This window comes from Silene latifolia, chromosome 9, assembly GCF_048544455.1.
Source record: "Silene latifolia isolate original U9 population chromosome 9, ASM4854445v1, whole genome shotgun sequence".
In the NCBI taxonomy this organism is placed as follows: domain Eukaryota; kingdom Viridiplantae; phylum Streptophyta; class Magnoliopsida; order Caryophyllales; family Caryophyllaceae; genus Silene; species Silene latifolia.
The window spans coordinates 121,300,030-121,318,392 of NC_133534.1; positions in this window are offsets into that span (position 1 = coordinate 121,300,030).

Consider the following 18,363-nt stretch of genomic DNA (forward strand, 5'->3'; position numbering starts at 1 on the left):
TTTCTAATGACCTTCATATGAAATAACTTGTCATTGACTTATCATGCTGTAGATACCCAGTATCTGCTGAGACTCCAACAAACACCCGATGATTATCGGACTACAACATGTTTTGGAATCGCGGCGTTTGATCGACAGTTTGTGTACAACTTTACGTCGGAAAACTTAAAACGATTTCGAAAATAAAACATTTCAAAACATTTTAAAAATACCTGGAGTGTTTAATGCACGGCGACGGGGTCGCAATAACACTAACTAGAGTCAAAACCGACACCGGACAAAAAACCGACTAAAAAAGTCAAATCCTGACTCCAACAACGAGTCAAACCGAGTCAACCACAAAAAACCAAACATTTCAAACCTTCTACCTTACGTTTTCCCGGATTCATGTTAGTAAAGTACCAAACATGTGACTACAAAACCTAGTATAGAACAAATCATGATTGCGTTTGTTGTGAAAGTGACAACACAGCTCGAAGACCCGCGACGTGGCTCGCGCCTCTTTTAGCAGCACAAGTGGCCACGTCGCTCAAAACTCACACAACCACTCATTTCTCCTATAAATACCCCTAAAATGCCACCCATTTGAGACTTACGCGAGTGTCCGCCCCCTCTTTTCTCCCTTAAAATTCTCGACTCGACTTCTTAAGTCACAACCCGACGCGTATTTACGACCTACCGATCGTAAACACGAGCCTTACACATTGTTTGGTACCGTCATCGTGCATTAAATCACCACTTCGACCACTACACCATCACTAAACCTTTAAAACACTCTTCTACTTACCAAAACGGTTTTAAACCGAGTTTTTTCCGATCAAACGAGTTATTACACTTACGTCGGTCACTCGCCATAACCAAACATGTAAGTATGAGGGTGTAAAAATCCTCTTTTATTAGGTTTTTATTTGCTTCATGACTCTAACATGCTAAAACATGCATAACATGAACCAAAACATAGAATAAACGAGACAAAACTGATTTTTGGTCTGAGGCAGAAGCCCCTTAGGTTGCCAACTAGCCCGCGCCTAAATGGGGTATTCAGACAAGAGATCAACCTTGTTTGTCCTCGTCATTTCCGTTAATCCTTTTTTCATATTTGTAATCGGTTTTCACCATTTCAAGTATTTTCGAACCTTTGTTGTTTTATTTCACATGTTTTAACCATAAAGCATTTTTCACCCTTGGTTCTTCATACCATGACGGTTAAATCCGTGTTTCGGTGATAATATTTGGTTAATGACATTTAGAAGGTATTTAAAGCCTTTTATTTCATTTCTTTACATTTTCAAATAAACATATTAGTCACCAACACAAAGTCATCCTTGGTTCTACATACCATGCCGGATTTTAACCCGGGTACGATGATGAGTACCGACTAATTGCATTCAAATGGACATAAAACAATTAGTCCATAATCATTTTCAAAACTATTCATGTTAAGTTTGTCAAATCGAACCCGACACCGAATATTATCAAATAATGATGATTATTCGAGTCTAGTTCTTCAAATTAACAAATGCGGTCTAAACGACCCCTTCAAATCAAACCGAGTTCAAATACCCATTTCCAACATGTTTTTATAACGTTTTCTAAAAGGTCAGGACACGGCACATAAACCGTGGGCTAACCCGTGCCTAAACAGGCTCTCCTTTTCTCATTTTCAAAACCAGAAGGAGGCCCCTTACACCGCCGGCTGGCTCACGCCTCATAAAGCCGATTGGTACATGGCCTGTTCCCTTCCAGCATTAGTCTAGGACGTTCCCGACACCGGTTAACCCGGATATAGGACGGATCAGATGACTATTTGAATATCAAAAACCAAATTTGCAAAATGCCTTACTAAGACAAATGGATCATGTTATGCACCCTAAACCTAATATAGTAAATGGATGTTTAATTTCCGTCTTGCATGCAAATCAACCATTAATCTAACTCGACATCTTATACTTGATACTTGGATTAAATCAACCGACTTAGAAAGCTCTCACATGTTAGGTTTAAATCATTAGATGCGCATTCATGCATTTAAACCGTTTTATCAACTTTTGCATTCAACCAACCAAGATCGATCAGTAGAGGCCGGTAAACGCGGGCGGGATTGGGTGTCTGATTAAAGGGCTTCCCAATACGTGTACCTTCACCTCTTACTCAGAAACTTTGGATAGTGGACGACCTTATCCAGGGCGTACGAGAGTCATTCTAGAGATAGGATGCTAAAGAGGGACGATTTCCTTATCTTTAGTACCTATGTGAAACGCTGCTTTGTGCTTCGATTTGACCGAGGTATAAAGTGGAATTCGAACGGGTTCCAGGCATCCCACAAATGCTTGGTGGTGACTCTGAACATCTCTAATCGTTTCGAGACCCTTACTGAGACGAAACCGACCGATCTAAAACGATCCAGTCGAAAGCATTTTTACGCCGCCGAGTGTGGCTTTCAGAAAGGCCGCTATACGTCCACAGATTGGCCTGGCGTGGAGGTGGCTATGTCCACACATGCTACAAGCATATGAATCATCATGGCATTTTAACGTGTTTCGCGCCGACAATGGATTTCTTTCAAAATCCGAGAAAACCACACACCCTTTTCTCGAGACACTTTCGGGATCCCGAGGACCATGCACCGTCCCCGAGTCCTTTTCAAACATTTCAAACTCGATTTTCAAAACATACAATTTTGAATTTAAAATAACCGTCTTGGGAAACAATGCACTGTTTCCCGAGCCGACTCAAACTCAAACCGTATTTTGCAAATAAACTTAAGACAACCCCTTTTAACTGATCGACTTGCGGAGATCTCTATCTTCGTAAGCCGCCCATTAAAGCGACAAATGAATCTTTTTGAAAATTTCTATTTTCGAAAACTTAAGTCCACCATTCCAATTCCGCCTCGTGTCTATCGAGTCAAAACAAACGTACTTATGGGTCTTTACTTATGAGTCGTCTCACCACGAGACCCGTCCAATGGCGTCACGCCGTCATGTTGGACTCGTGTCAAAGGTTCGGTCAAACACCGTCACATCATAAATCGAGTCAGCACCGAGGGACCACACACGGTCGCCCCTTCTTGTCGAGTCGGATCTTTGTCTCGTCATTTGTGTTGTCTGCGTTCAGTCTTAGAACCATGTCGGATTGAGTTGTAATGTGAGCCGTTTTTCTGCCTTAGAGCCATGGCCCCGTCTTCAGCTTCGTCCAACAACAACAATGATAACAACAGAGATGTCACAACTGATCAGCTAGCCAGCCTGCTTACCGCTCTTAAGGTCACCCTGGATCGCGTCGAGACCCGTATCGACTCCCTGGAGAACAAGGAAACTGGGGAACATAATACCCCACCTCTGACTGAAACTGAAAAGAGGCTGAAACTCTTGGAAGAACAGCTCCTAGCCCGGGGTAACAATATCCATCTTGAGAACAATCAAAGGTTCGAGCCTGTTGGGGACCAGTTACCTGACAACTTCACCCTGACTGATGTGCCTAATTTCAAGGGAGTGGAGGATCCACTCAACCATATCTGTGCTTTCAAGGACTACATGGCCATTAAGGGGGTCAAACAGGAGCTTTTTACCCGAATCATCCCATCCTCTTTGGAGCCGATTCCTCGCCAATGGTACTACTCCTTGGACCCGAAAAACCTTTCTACTTGGGACGAGATCGCAGTTGAGTTTGCCAAGCAGTATGCCGACAACGTCGAAATCCAGGCCAACAACCCCTACTCTCGAGGTGTTAACCCAAAACGACAAGGAAGTGTTCACTGAGTTCCTAACTCGCTGGAGGAAGGTGAGTACTCAATTGGTCAGTAAGCCGAGTGAATCAACTCTGGTGGAAAAGTTTGTCAACAATCTCCGGCCGTTTATGCCAACCTACTGAGGTATCAAAATATCAAAACTTTTCAAGATCTGCAGATTCTGGGGACACGTATTGAGGACGACCTCCGAAAGGGTGTCTAAGCAAAGACCACTGGCAGGGGTTACCAGGTATCCACCTCAACCGGATCTCGCCCTTACGGTCAGACAAACAAGATTGATGAGGTTAACCTCGTCGAACCATCCGCCAAGAAAACTGAGCGCCCCAGAGAGTGTTCACCAACATAGGGTCGACTTATGCAAGTGCCCTGAAAAGGCTCATGGACCAGGCGAAACTACAACCGATCGGACCCACCCGGGATCCGACCGACGCCAAGAAGTACCGATTTTGGAACCCCAATGCCTACTGCCAGTATCATCGAGGGAAGGGGCATGATACCGAAAATTGCTTTAAACTCAAGCAACTCATTCAAGACATGATTGAGAAGGGATATTTGCCTATACCCCCACCAACTAAGCCGAACAACAAGACGAATCTTTTGGGAATTCACGCCATCTCTGACGATGAGCCGACCCTAGACTTCTCTCACCTCATATTGCCAATTGACGACGAGGTGAATGTTTTGGAAAAGGATCCTTCAGACGGAGTGTTTGTGTTTAGTGCTGCCACTATGCTCCCTATGTTTCAACAAGTTGAAGAGGCCATAGCCCGCCTCTCGGAAAGAATCACCCGACTCGACGACGCCTACCGTCGACTCATCTTCAATCCCCCAACACCGCGCCCAAGGGAGAATTCCCCAAGCATTCAAAACTACCCACCGCAGGATGGATTGCTCCCGCGACCATTCTGGCATAGACCTCACGAAAATCACCTTCAAAATAACTACCCTCAAAATAACTACCCCCATAAAAATCGCCCTCACAAAAATATTCCCCACAAGAACTACCTACCGAGGAATACCCCTCCAAGGTACCCTCGAGAGTCTGAATGTAACGGCATATGGAGGGATGATGTTGAGGATGTCTATATCCTCCCAGGGAAGGAGAAGCGGACGAAAGAAATCGGACATCTCACCCGATCCGGATGTCCCTATCAAAATCCGAACAATTCAACGGTCGTTCCAACAATGAATGACCAAATCGTCCCAAAGGTGGACACTCAACGAAAGGCCCCCGAGAAATCAATCCTGAAACAGCTCCAGAAAGCAAAAGCCGAAATCTCAATTTGGCAACTGATCGCAACGTCTTTTGAGCATCGACATGCCTTGCTGCAGGCCTTGAGAAAATTAACCGTGCCCTCCACCTCTTCCCCAGAACAAATAGTGGCACACATGACGAGAGACGCCCCTGATCTGAGTAACCTGGTCGTCTTCTCCGACGAGGACATCCCTCCGTTCGGAGCCAATCATAACCTGGCCCTGTACATCACCGTACAATGCCTCTAGAAAAATATACCAATGGTCCTCGTGGATGACGGTTCCGCCGTGAATGTCATTCCTCTCAAAACTGCCCACAGGCTGGGTGTCAAGGAATCTGATTTGATCCCAACGAATCAAGGAGTACGCGCCTACGATGGCAGTCGTCGCAAGGTCGCTGGGCTAGTCACTTTGACCCTCGCAATCGGACCATTAGAAAGACAAACCAGTTTTCAAGTGGTCGACATCGACGCGTCCTTCAACATGCTCCTGGGACGTCCCTGGATTCACGCCGTCAAGGCGGTCACATCAACGCTCCACCAGAAGATCAGGGTCCCCTTCAACGGGAAAACAATCATGATTCCCACTTCCCCAATCAAAGCAGTTATGAGAAGGGGGATAGCCTCCCAAGCCATTGAGGAGGACGACAGTGAAATGTGGGGTTTCCAAGCCGTAAACGCTATAACTGATGAATCGGCGACCTCTGAGTGTGACCCGTTAAACAACCTGACGATCAACCGTATCATGATGCGTCAGGGTTACTTCCCGGGTTTGTCGCTCAATCCACTAAAGGACCGTTTCCTCCCTTGAAACAGGCTAAGGTCCCCAACATTCCCTTTGGGCTGGGGTACGAACCTACTGACGAAGATATCCGGGAGATGAACCTCCTAGTCCGAAAACGCAAGAAGCACGGGGTTATCCTTCGTCCCTACCACCTGACTCTCAACGGATACTTTGTCCCCGAGGGAGAGTCTGAGCTCTACCACGGCTTTCCGGAACCGATCTATGACTCAGTGGCACCATAATGCATGTTGGCATATGATATTTTCTAATAGGCTAGGTACCCGGGAGTGGAAGTCTTCCAGGACTGCTACTTTATCCCCGACAACATCGAAGCCGCATCAACTGAGTCCAAGCCGTCACCATGCCTTGACGGACAAGATGTCACACTCCTCTTTGGGGAAAATAACGTCAAACACCTTGACTATGAGGACATCATCAACATCGCCCCGAAGGACAATCAATTTGATCCAACCACCTTGATCTCCGATACTGACCCGGAGAAAGCCACCCAGGGCTGGAGGAAAACCATCAAGTGGACTGATCGCCAGGGCCGCATTCTCAAGATAACAACTGGAGAAGGCCCTATGTTCAAGGAGGGAAGTGAAGAAGTATCTGAGTCTGAGTCTGAGTCTGAGTCAGAGTCTGTCGTAGCTTCTAACGCTCCTAATGTCCCGGTCAAGGTCTCCTTCCCACTGTTTTATCAAAAAGTCGCGGCTGATTCAGAAGCTGAGTCAACTAGGGTCACCTCCACTCCCATGAAAGGTGACAACCTGGAGTCTGTTCCAGGGGCCACTTCCTCTGTTGTGTCGCCTTTGACTGACCACGAGATATCTGTCCTTTCCGAGCTTTTCGCTCGTGTCAACTTAATGAACGCTAAGTTTGCTTATGACTCGTCTTATTTTAACTGCAATGCCATTCTGAATGACTATGAGGAATTTGACTTGAGTGACTATCCACCTCACCTAGCCAAAGAACTTGACAAACGGGAAACCAGAACCCCCATCATTGAGAAAACCGAACCTATTAACGTAGGAACCGATAATACACCTCAAGAACATAGGATAGGGACAACCTTGGACCCCTCGGAAAGACAACAGTTCATTGACCTCCTCCACGAATACAAGGACGTGTTCGCCTGGTCTTACCGAGATATGCCTGGGATTGACAGAGAAATTGCAGAGCACCGGATACCCATTAAACCCGGAGCTAAACCTGTGAAACAGAAGCTACGCCGGATGCGTCCTGAGTGGGCCCTAAAAATTAAGGAAGAGGTGGACAAACAGTTCAAAGCTGGGTTCATCAAAGTGTCTGAATACTCGGATTGGGTGGCCAACATTGTGCCGGTACCAAAGAAAGACGGAAGAATTCGGGTTTGCGTCGACTTCAGGGATATGAACAAGGCAAGTCCAAAAGACGACTTCCCTTTGCCACATGTTGATATTCTGGTGAACAACACTGCCGAACATGCTCTCCTATCATTCATGGACTGGTATACCGGGTACAACCAGATTAAAATGGTTGAGGAAGATATGCACAAAACTGCGTTCACTACACAGTGGGGTACATATTGCTACACGGTCATGCCTTTCGCCCTCATCAACACCGGAGCAACCTATCAGAGAACCGCTACCACTCTCCTACATGATATGATGCACAAGGAGGTAGAGGTATATGTCGATGACATGATCGTCAAATCGAAGGAGCGGGATGGCCACATCAGTGCCCTCCGAAAATTCTTCGCTCGTCTGCGGAAATATAACATGAGACTAAATCCTCAGAAGTGTGCATTCGGGGCCACCTCCGGAAAACTCTTGGGACATGTCGTCAGCAAAAGAGGCATTGAGATTGATCCAACCAAAATCAAAGCCCTTCAACAAATGCCTCGGCCTAGGAACGGGAAAGAGATTCGGGGATTTCTCGGTCAGGTCCAATACATCAGCCGGTTCATTGCCAAGCTTACTATGATCTGTGAACCGATATTCAAGAAGCTTCGTGCCTCCGATCACACCGATTGGGACGCCGACTGTCAGAAAGCGTTCGACAGGAAAAAGGAAATCCTATCCAAACATCCTGTCCTCATGCCACCTCAACTGAGGATTCCTCTATCCCTATACCTGACTGTTACCAACACAGCCATGGGAGCAATGCTAGCACAAACAGTTGGCAACGAAGAACGAGCCATCTACTACATCAGCAAAAAGTTCATTGAGTACGAGACGAGGTATACCCAACTGGAAAAGACATGCCTTGCCCTAGTATGGTCAACAAAGAAGCTGCGGCATTACATGCTCAGCTACTCGGTCCATATCTACTCCAAGATGGACCCGGTTAAATACATCTTAGAAAAACCATTACTAAACGGAAGGCTGTCTAGGTGGACACTCATGCTGTCCGAGTTTGATCTCAAATTCGTACCCCTCAAGGTTATCAAGGGAAGAGCAGTCGCTGATTTCCTAGCAGAAAATCCCGTCAAGGAGGATCTAACGACCGACACATGGTCACTTCCTGACGAAGACATCCTTTGTGCCGACTCCGACGCATGGGACCTATACCTTGATGCTGCATTTAATCTGAGAGGCTTCGGGATAGGAATCCTTCTAATATCACCAGAGGGAGAACATGTTCCAATCTCGGTCAAGCTGAACTTTGTCGTCACCAACAATGCCGCTGAATATGAAGCATGTCTCATCGGCCTACAATCAGCCATCACACTTGGCATCAAGAGATTGAGGGTCCATGGCGATTCCTCACTCATCATCAATCAGGTATCCGGATCATGGAAAATCCGATCTGACAGCCTAGCTCCCTACCGAGCAAAGATCAATCAAGAGGCCGAGTTCTTCGACCAAGACAACTACTTCCACTTGCCACGAGAGGAAAATCAATTTTCTGATGCCCTGGCAAAACTTGCCGCGCTCGTCAACATACCTGACGATATGACATCAATGCCCATATGTGTCGAAAGACGGACCGAGCCAGCTCACATTTGTGCTATTATCGACGACGAGGAAAGCCATGATGAACCTTGGTACCAAGCCATCCTCAATTACAAAACCAAAAACGAATTCCCTCCCAACTCTGCTCAAAGAGGACAAAGAGCCATCCGTTTACTTGCATCACAATTTGTGATACACCATAACCAACTCTACAAAAGAACACCCCAAGGAATTCTCCTCCTTTGCATTGACCATCACAAAGCCAAGAAAGTCATGGGAGAGGTTCACGACGGAGATCGTGGCCCTCACATGAGCGCAATGATGCCTACACGGAAAATCACGCGGCTAGGTTACTATTGGACCACCATGGACGCCGATTGTCGTAACTACGTCAAACATTGCCACAATTGCCAAATCTTCGCCAACATACAACACATACCACCATCCCTTTTGTACACCATGATGTCACCCTGGCCTTTCTCAACCTGGGGCATCGACATCATCGGGAAAGTCAACCCGATAGGCACCAAGGGGCATTGCTTCGTCCTCGTCGCCATCGACTACTTCACCAAATGGGTAGAGGCACAGTCATATGCAGTCTTGACCGCCAAAAAAGTGGCCAAGTTCATTCTAAACAACATCCTCTGCCGATATGGGATACCCCATGAAATCATCAGCGATCAAGGCTCTCACTTCCGGGCGGAAACTCAAGCTTTGCTGGACAAATACAAGATCAAACCACATCGATCACCTCCCTACCGTCCCCAAACCAACGGAGCGGTGGAGCCAGCGAACAAAACTCTTATCACCATTATCAAGAAAATGCAAGACAACTACCGCGATTGGCCGAGCAAACTCCCATTCGCACTCTAGGGATACTGAACTTCCATTCGAACACCGACAGGCACCACACCCTTCTACCTAGCATACGGTATGGAGGCGGTTCAACTGGTAGAGTTAGAGGTCCCATCTCTACGCATCCTACTGGAGAGTCGAATCCCTGAGGCGGAATGGACCCGTCGAAGGTACGAACAACTCACACTTTTAGACGAACGGCGACTCAACGCCTTGCACAACGTCCAGTTGTACCAACGACGTATATAACGGGCATTCAACAAAAAGGTTAAACCCAGAAACATCCAGGAGGGTGATTGGTCCTCAAGTCAGTTCGAGCACTATTACCCGTCAATCCGAGGGGAAAATTTAAACCCAACTGGGCCGGGCCATACCTGGTCAAGAAAATACTTTCGGGGGGCGCAGTGAGACTGAGTGACCTATATAGGGAGGACTTTACAAACCCGACCAACCTAGACCAACTCAAAAAGTACTACCCTTGAACCCTAGCAACCAACGACCTAGCCTAGTTTTACAACTAGCAACGACCTCAACCCTTTTCAAGTCAAGTTCCTCAAACGTGTTTTGATTTGAAATTGCATGTTTTATCGAGTCTAAGTTATGGCACCATGCCCGTTTCAAATGTCCTTTGATCTGTCAAAGGCAACGTCCATTTGCACTAAAACAAAACAACCCCTGAACTACGAGCATGGTTTAATTTCACATCTTCAGGTGAATACGTAGGCAGTCCCTCTTATGCCTGAGGGATACAACCACAAAACCCAATCAAATCCACAAAACACTTCGAACTACGATCATGGTTTGATTTCACCTCTCCCGGTGAATACGTAGGCAGTCCTTTCTTACACAAGAAGGATACAACCATTCCCACAATAAAAAAAACATTACCCACACACAAAAAACATCCCCATCAGAAGGAGAAAGGGAAAACCATTCCCTTTTTTCCACAAAAATACAAAATGAGCCTTTCTCCCTTTCCAAAAAATACCACTTTTCCAAGTGCAAATGTTCGAGACGATTCAAATTGAATTGCCTTCACCAAATGGATGGAAGAAACAAGCGTTCACAATTTTCGACACGAGCAATCCTCGTATTTAATTAATAATGGGAGGGATTAAAATTTCAACAACGAATAAAGCTCGACGAGTCTACAACTTGTCAAAGCTAAGGTGTCAACTAACACACCTCACATAGTAAAACTAGCACAACACACACAACAACTAGCTAGTACAACATAATAAAAACTCACAACAATAATACGACATAATAATAAAGTGGGTAATGGAGGTCTTCACTCTTCCATTCTACCCTTGCCTTTTCCCTCGGGTTACATCTTCCCCTTGTCCTTCTTGTTGGCCTGCCTAACATGGACTTCTTCCTCGGAACGGATCGTAAACAGATCTAAGACGGCGACGGCCTCCGGTCTAGCACAAGACCCCATGTTCGACCCAAAAAGGGCCAATGCACGGCCCACCATGTTCTTGGGGCCGGAACTCCTCCTCTTCGGTGGTCTCATCACATCGAGGCTAGCTCCATCAACAAACTCCTCAAAGAAGGCACGGTTGGCCTTGCAAACCTCTCGATACTTCAAGTCAACAACCTCGTCCTTACGAAATTTCGATCTCTCTTCCAAGGATGGAGCACGTGACCACTTGACATAAGCGGGAGTCACCCATGTCGTGGCAGCGGGGTTTGGTACCTCCCAAAGCGGCCGAGTGTCCCACTATCTTTCAAAGAACTCCACAAGCTCGGAGTTCCGGAAAACATTCTCTTGGACAAGAGTATCTTGAGCGGGCACCTTTTGTTGACGCCCCGTGTGCCTCATGAGCCTTTCGGGATATATGAAGTAAACAACCTTCAAACCCACCACCATCAAAGAACGAGGACTAGCACCCGAAGCGTTCAACCCCGTGAAGGACCTCAAGTGCCACCACGGCACCACCCAACGGATATGAGGACCACATGCAAACGAGTTGATGCTTTTCGGGAGGCGACAAATCCCATGCAAACGAAAACATGGTGTTTCGAATCCCAAAACCGAGAACACGCTTCAAGAAACGAAGGTTGCACCTTGACTTGACGAAGCACCAACAATTGGCCAACTCCCATGCAAACAAGTTGATGCTTTTCGGGAGGCGACAAATCCCGGCACCATTGTCGCAATGCGTTCTCAAAAGCATCCATGAAATATTTTTGTGGACGAAGAAGAGGTTTTGTAGAGATGTTTTTGTGTTTCGGATGATGAAACAATGAAGCGCAAACGTCCCTATTTATACAAAATAATCAGCGCATTTCTCAGAAAAAGACGAGAGCCGGCTTCCATCGTCAGGCTGCTCGCGCCTCTTTGGACCTTCTCCAGGATTCCCGCTGTTGACTTGTCTCTTTCAACTTGTGCTTTCTCCTGACACCTCAAACCTCCCGCCAGGAAGCTCGCGCCTCTTCGGAATAATCCGGGACATTTTGTGTTTCCTCACACTCACATTTCCTTGTTTTCGCGTTTTACGAAATCCGACACGGTTTTCATGACGCAGCTTTAAACATACGGATTTTTCTTTCTTTTTAAGGGGGGAAGGGCTACTCGCCCCGATCTGCGATGGATTGTTTCCATGTAAGTCGAAATTCCGAAAATTTTTCCTTTTTTCGCAATTTGCCGGCAAAAATCAAAATCGAGAATTGATAACACGACGTCAATTTTCCTCAAAATTCAAGCACTCACAAATTCGAGTCTTGACCTCAAAAATCAAATATACTCGCAAAAATCCTTTTCTAAAATTCTTTCCTGACGGTTTGAGTTTGAATTTTTCGAGTCAATTTCAATAATTTCGATGCAATTTAATTCACGACACGAGTTAATTGGTCAAATTTTCAAATCAATTTCTTTTTGAATTCCGAACGTGACGACTTGTCACGGAATTTTCAAAAGTCATTTCAAAATTTCAAATTTTAATTTCAAGTCATCTTGGTTAATTTTTGTTTTTTCAATCAAATGCTTTTACGTGTTTGCGTTTATGCGTATGTGCTATTTGTTGCCAGTTTTCTACACTAACGACGCAGGAACTGGTGCAAAGCAAAAGGACAATCAACAGCCGACAGCGCTCCTCCGAAACACAACAGAAAAAGCCAAAAATCACATAATGAACCACAATCCAAAAACACATATATACAAACCGCCTCACGCAAAATGTAAATATGTACAGACAGGAGTCCAAGACACGGACAAACTACAACAACTACTCGACGTCTCCCGTCGGACCAGTCCTGGTCTCACTAGGAGTCGCCGCCAACGCAGACACCACCACCTGCTCGGGCTCCCTCTCCGGAGAACTCTCCAGCGTCTCCTCCTCCATCACGACGCGAACCTCCTCCGCCGCAACCAACTGAGCCCTAAGGGAAGCAATCTCCGCGTCTCGACTCCGCAGCTCGTCCTTATGACGCCTCAAGTCCTGGTCCCGACGAGTGATTCCCAACCCTGGGCCTCGATCATCAACCTAGCTGCCTTCAACTCAGCACGGACCCGAGCAAGCTCCGCCGGATTCGCAGTGCCCTGCAAAACACAATAACAGATCCTCAAGATCTAAAAGATGAAATACAACACCAAATACACAAAAACAGCACACAAAATGTACCTGAGAAAACCGAGCCTCCCTCGTAGCCAGGTCACCAGCAAGCGCCCTTCAGCGGTTAGCCATCTGCCACAAGTTCTAGTGACTAACAGTCGTCACCTACAAAACAAAAATGTCCTTCAATACAATGCAAGGCAAAGTATAATCGGAGAAAGTGTTCAAGTCAGGAGCTCACCCTCAGAACAATCAACCTTCACCCCATGCCGGCATCGGTCACCTCGGCCGCCGCGGGCTCTGGTAAGCGCAAGTGAAGCTCCTCGCCACCCGGCCCCTGAAAAGTGGTCTCCGTCGGGAAAGCTCGGGGCTGAGTCCTCATCAGCGGGTCGACTCCCTGCCATTTGGATCCACATCAAATATGACAAACCCTCCTATCAAGGGAGGCAATGAAAATAAAAGAAAAGAGGAAAACATACCTCGATCGGGTACCAAGCAAGCCTCGACAACCGGAAGGTGTCGTAGTCGGCGTCCCGCAGCAACAGCTCCTCACCTCCCCGACCGTGAAGGTGCTCCTCAACCTCGTCAGGGGTCGACTCCCGGAACAACACCTTAGGCGGGTCAACCGGCACGACGAAAGTCTCGGTAAAGCACTGGCAAACTAAACACTCACATAGGTACCAAACCGGCTCAATCGCCATCTCCAAGTACAGACGCAGGGAGCTGCGAGGCCGCAAACGCTCCCTGATGGCAGCCGGTACACCCGTGTAGTGCTCCAAGGCCGCCGAACAAACTGCATCCAAAGCAAAGCTATTCAACTAACTGGGGGCTTTATGAGCTACCTAATCATCCTATCTCTATCTATTTCTATAAAGGAGAAGGGAAAGAAAGCGGAAACATACATCAGTAACCCGAAGCTTGTTCACGCGACGCCTGCAGTCCTCGTAAGTCGACTTCTTCCGAGCCACCGTCCAACACCTCACAGCAGGGTAAGCCGAGGGAACACCGTTTGTAGTCCCCGGACGCAGAGGAGTGAAGTAAGCATACAACCAAGCCTGTAATCAAACACAACAAACACAAATTAGCCAATTTCTCAAAAATTGCCAAAGTCAAAATCAAAATCAAACTCAAAAAACAACTACCACAAAAAAACTCGTACCTCAAAGATGAGGCCGGGACCACCCAAAGCAGGAGCACTACCCGCTCCCACTGTCTCCGGACGCACCGCCGCGTGCAAGTACCGGGTGAAACTCGCCAAAGCCGGCGTAACCCAGTCAAACCGACCCAAAGTGTCAAGGTCGGTGAGGAGAGGAAGCACCTTGGTCGACAAGCGCTCACCCTTGTCACCAAAGTACGTGGCACCCAAGAAGTACCACAACCACAGCCGCGCCTCCTTCGCGTCGGCCTCAACCTCTGCCTCCGGGCTCTCCAATGGCGCCGGAGCAACACCTGCCACCGACTCAGTGAAGTGGTCCTTCACGTACGAACTCGCAATCAGGTACGGAGTGACATCGGAAGGCTCCGGCAAAGCAGTACCGATCAAAGCAGTAACCGCAGAAGAGAACACTCTCTCCGGTGTCGCGGTAAACTCAATGGGCAGCTCGTCGCAGGGAAGGCCGGATACCAAGGCGAAGTCCTCTAAAGTCACGCCGACCTCCCCAAACTCCATGTGGAATGAGGACGTCGTATCCCAATACCGATCCAACATAGCGCGGATCAAACACAGGTTCGCCCTAATCGAGGACCCGTGAATGTGCCGCCAAGCGGCCACCAACGGCCCAAAAGCCGACCTCTCTATCAACGCCCTCGACCCGGCTCGGAGAACGTCGTAGAGACCCAAGCAGGTAGAAAAGCCCGAGAAAGTCCTCATGGTGCCAATCTCCTGAAATCAAAAACAGACAACGTCAGAATGCCTATTTAGGCCCGACACTTCAAAAAATGACAAAATTCAACCAAAGAATACGACTCACCATGCCCTCGTGAGCACAGTAGGAAAGGTGTCGGTCCAGTCGAAGCAACAACTGGCTACCGTCAAAACCCACGGCCCACTCAGGCGCCGCCCGTAAAAGCAACCCCCGCGGGGCCGTAACTCGCCTGGCTCTCCAGCTCGTGACGTCAGCATCGTCCTCGGCTATCTCCACTCTCCGTCTCTCATGGCCACGAGACTCGACGTGGTGGGTAGAGCCCAACTCAATGACCCTGTTCACGTCCCGCAACGACCGCCTAGTCGCCCGAGAACGTCGCTCCCTCGAAGAAACCCTCCTCCCGGAGGTACTCGCCTCAGCCCCAGTCTGAGCTCTCCTAGTGCTAACAGCCCGAACAACGGGCTCCTCACGCTCCTCGATGGCCCCTGAGGGCCCAACAGTCTGCTCAGGAGGTCTCTCCTCCTCAGTGACGTCCTCCACAACCACGGCAGGCGTGCTAACCGGAGTGCTAACCGGGCCCGACCCAAACAACTCCTAAAGAGTCGCAGCCATGGACTTGGCCTGCCCCGAACGCTCTCCTACAAACAAAAAACGTCAGCCGGAATTTCGGCATTACGACGGCATGAAATGGATAAATCCAAAAACAAAAAAACAACCTGCAATGCAAAAACAAGGGCAATCCCGCCAAAAATCCAACCAAACAAAACCATTCAGAAAAAAAAACACAAAAATGACTTGCCCCCTCTTTTCAAGCAAAAGACGAATCAAAATCAAAAAAACGGCATTTCAAGACCCCTACAAGGTCCGCCAACAACCCAAAATACATTCCCGACACAATGGGGATTTTTCTACGGTTCAAAAAGGCAATTCATACGCTAATTTAAGCCCAAACCGGTCAAAATTTCAAAACGACCGCAAAAAGGCAAACGTGATTTTATCACGCCTCAAGGTGACCTAAATTACCAATGAGGTCCAATTCAAGGCAAACTGACTTAATTTAAGCCCAAACAGGCGCTTATTTTGTCAGACGAAAGACCGTCGCAAAAGGCAAAAATCCAATTTTGCCCACAAGCATCCAACAAAGGTCCTTAAATGGCAAATACGGGTTTTCCCAACTACAATGCAATCTAGTGGGACCCACTACCCAAGCAAATAAACTTGGCATTGTGAAATGAGACGGTTTCTCGCCTCACTCACGTTTTTCGAGTATAGGGAACGGGGACCAAAATGCAAACTAAAAGCACCCCTATACTCCTATACAGGTTTCTAACCTAATGCAAGCATCAATTTCACTCGAAATTGGCTCAATCAAAAACGTCCAATTCGACTTTTAGGGCAAAATTCGCCCTAATTCAATCAAGCTAAAGATCAACAAATTTAAATGGATTCAAGAGGAAATACTTACCTTGAGATGACATTATTGATGAAGGCAAGAATTTGAACAAGCTAGAAGGTCCAACAATGGCGGATTTGGCTTTGTTTTGTCGAAGAGAAGGAAGACGAGATTATGGTTGATATGCGGCCTGACCTCGCGTCTTTTACAGGAAATAGGGAAGCCCCTTTGGTTCGCCAGGTGGCTCGCGCCTTAAGCAGGCCTCCCCCTTGCTCTTTCAGCGGATTTTGGGCTTTAGCCCAATTTCCCGTGACAAACTTCAAACTTTCACTTAACGATATTAAAGGTCGTCATTTTTCTCAAAAAACAAATAGTGAAAATTCAAATTCCCTATTTTTGAAAGCTTTAAAAGACGGCACATAAACCGTCCCTCCAATCGAATAGTGAAAATTTAAATTCACTATTTTCGAGAATTTTCAAGCAAACGGCGATCAAAACCGCCAATTTCAAAAATAATGGTGAAATCAAAATTCACCATTTTCCTTCAAAATTTAAAAAATAATAGCGAAAATTCAAAAACCGCTATTTCTGCAAATTTTAAGCAACGGCAATTAAAACCGCCATTTTCAAGATAATAGTTGGAAATTGAATTCCACTATTTTCAACACACATGTCAACGACGGCACATAAATCGTCACTTCAATCAATAGTGAAGATTCTGAATTCACTATTTCCATCAAATGTCAACGGCGGCACATAAACCGTCACTTTAATCAATAGTGAAGATTCCAAAATCACTATTTCCATCAAATGTCAACGGCGGCACCTAAACCGTCACTTCAATCAATAGTGAAGATTCCGAATTCACTATTTCCATCAAATGTCAACGGCAGCACATAAAACGTCACTTCAATCAATAGTGAAGATTCCGAATTCACTATTTCCATCAAATGTCAACGGCGGCACATAAACCGTCTCTTCAATCAATAGTGAAGATTCCAAATTCACTATTTCCATCAAATGTCAACGGCGACACATAAACCGTCACTTCAATCAATAGTGAAGATTTCGAATTCACTATTTCCATCAAATGTGAACGGCGGCACATAAACCGTCACTTCAATCAATAGTGAAGATTCCAAATTCACTATTTCCATCAAATGTCAACGGCGGCACATAAACCGTCACTTCAATCAATAGTGAAGATTCCAAATTCACTATTTCCATCAAATGTCAACGGCAGCACATAAACCGTCACTTCAATCAATAGTGAAGATTCCAAATTCTCTATTTCCATCAAATGTCAACTGCGGCACATAAACCGTCTTTTCAAACGTAATAGCAGATTTAAAATTTGCTATTTTCCTTCAAAATTCAAACGAACGGCGATCAAAAACGTCTCTTCAAGTTCAAAGAAGAACGACGAATGGTGAAGATTCCAAATTCGCTATATTCTTTCAAGTACAAGCAGGGGGCTTCCTCGCAGAACCCGCTCATTCCAAAAACAGTGGTAGTGAGAATCCATACTCACTATTTCCCCAGCGACATCACGAGTTCGCTACTTTCAAAACAAGCCCATTCGACACGGCTGTTCCCATGGTCCATTAATCGACCTTACCATTGGCTGGCGAGCCTTTGTCCGCAAACATTTCAAGGACACATCCCGAAGATGCCTCGAGTACATTTCCTTACCATGGCTGGCGAGCCTTTGTCCGCAAACCTTTCAAGGACACATCCCGAAGATGCCTCGAGTACATTTCCTTACCATTGGCTGGCGAGCCTTTGTCCGCAAACCTTTCAAGGACACATCCCGAAGATGCCTCGGGTACATTTCCTTACCATGGCTGGCGAGCCTTTGTTCGCAAACCTTCCAAGGACACATCACGAAGATGCCTCGGGTACATTCCCTTACCACAGCTGGCGAGCCTTTGTCCGCAAACATGCAAGGACATATCCGAAGATGCCTCAG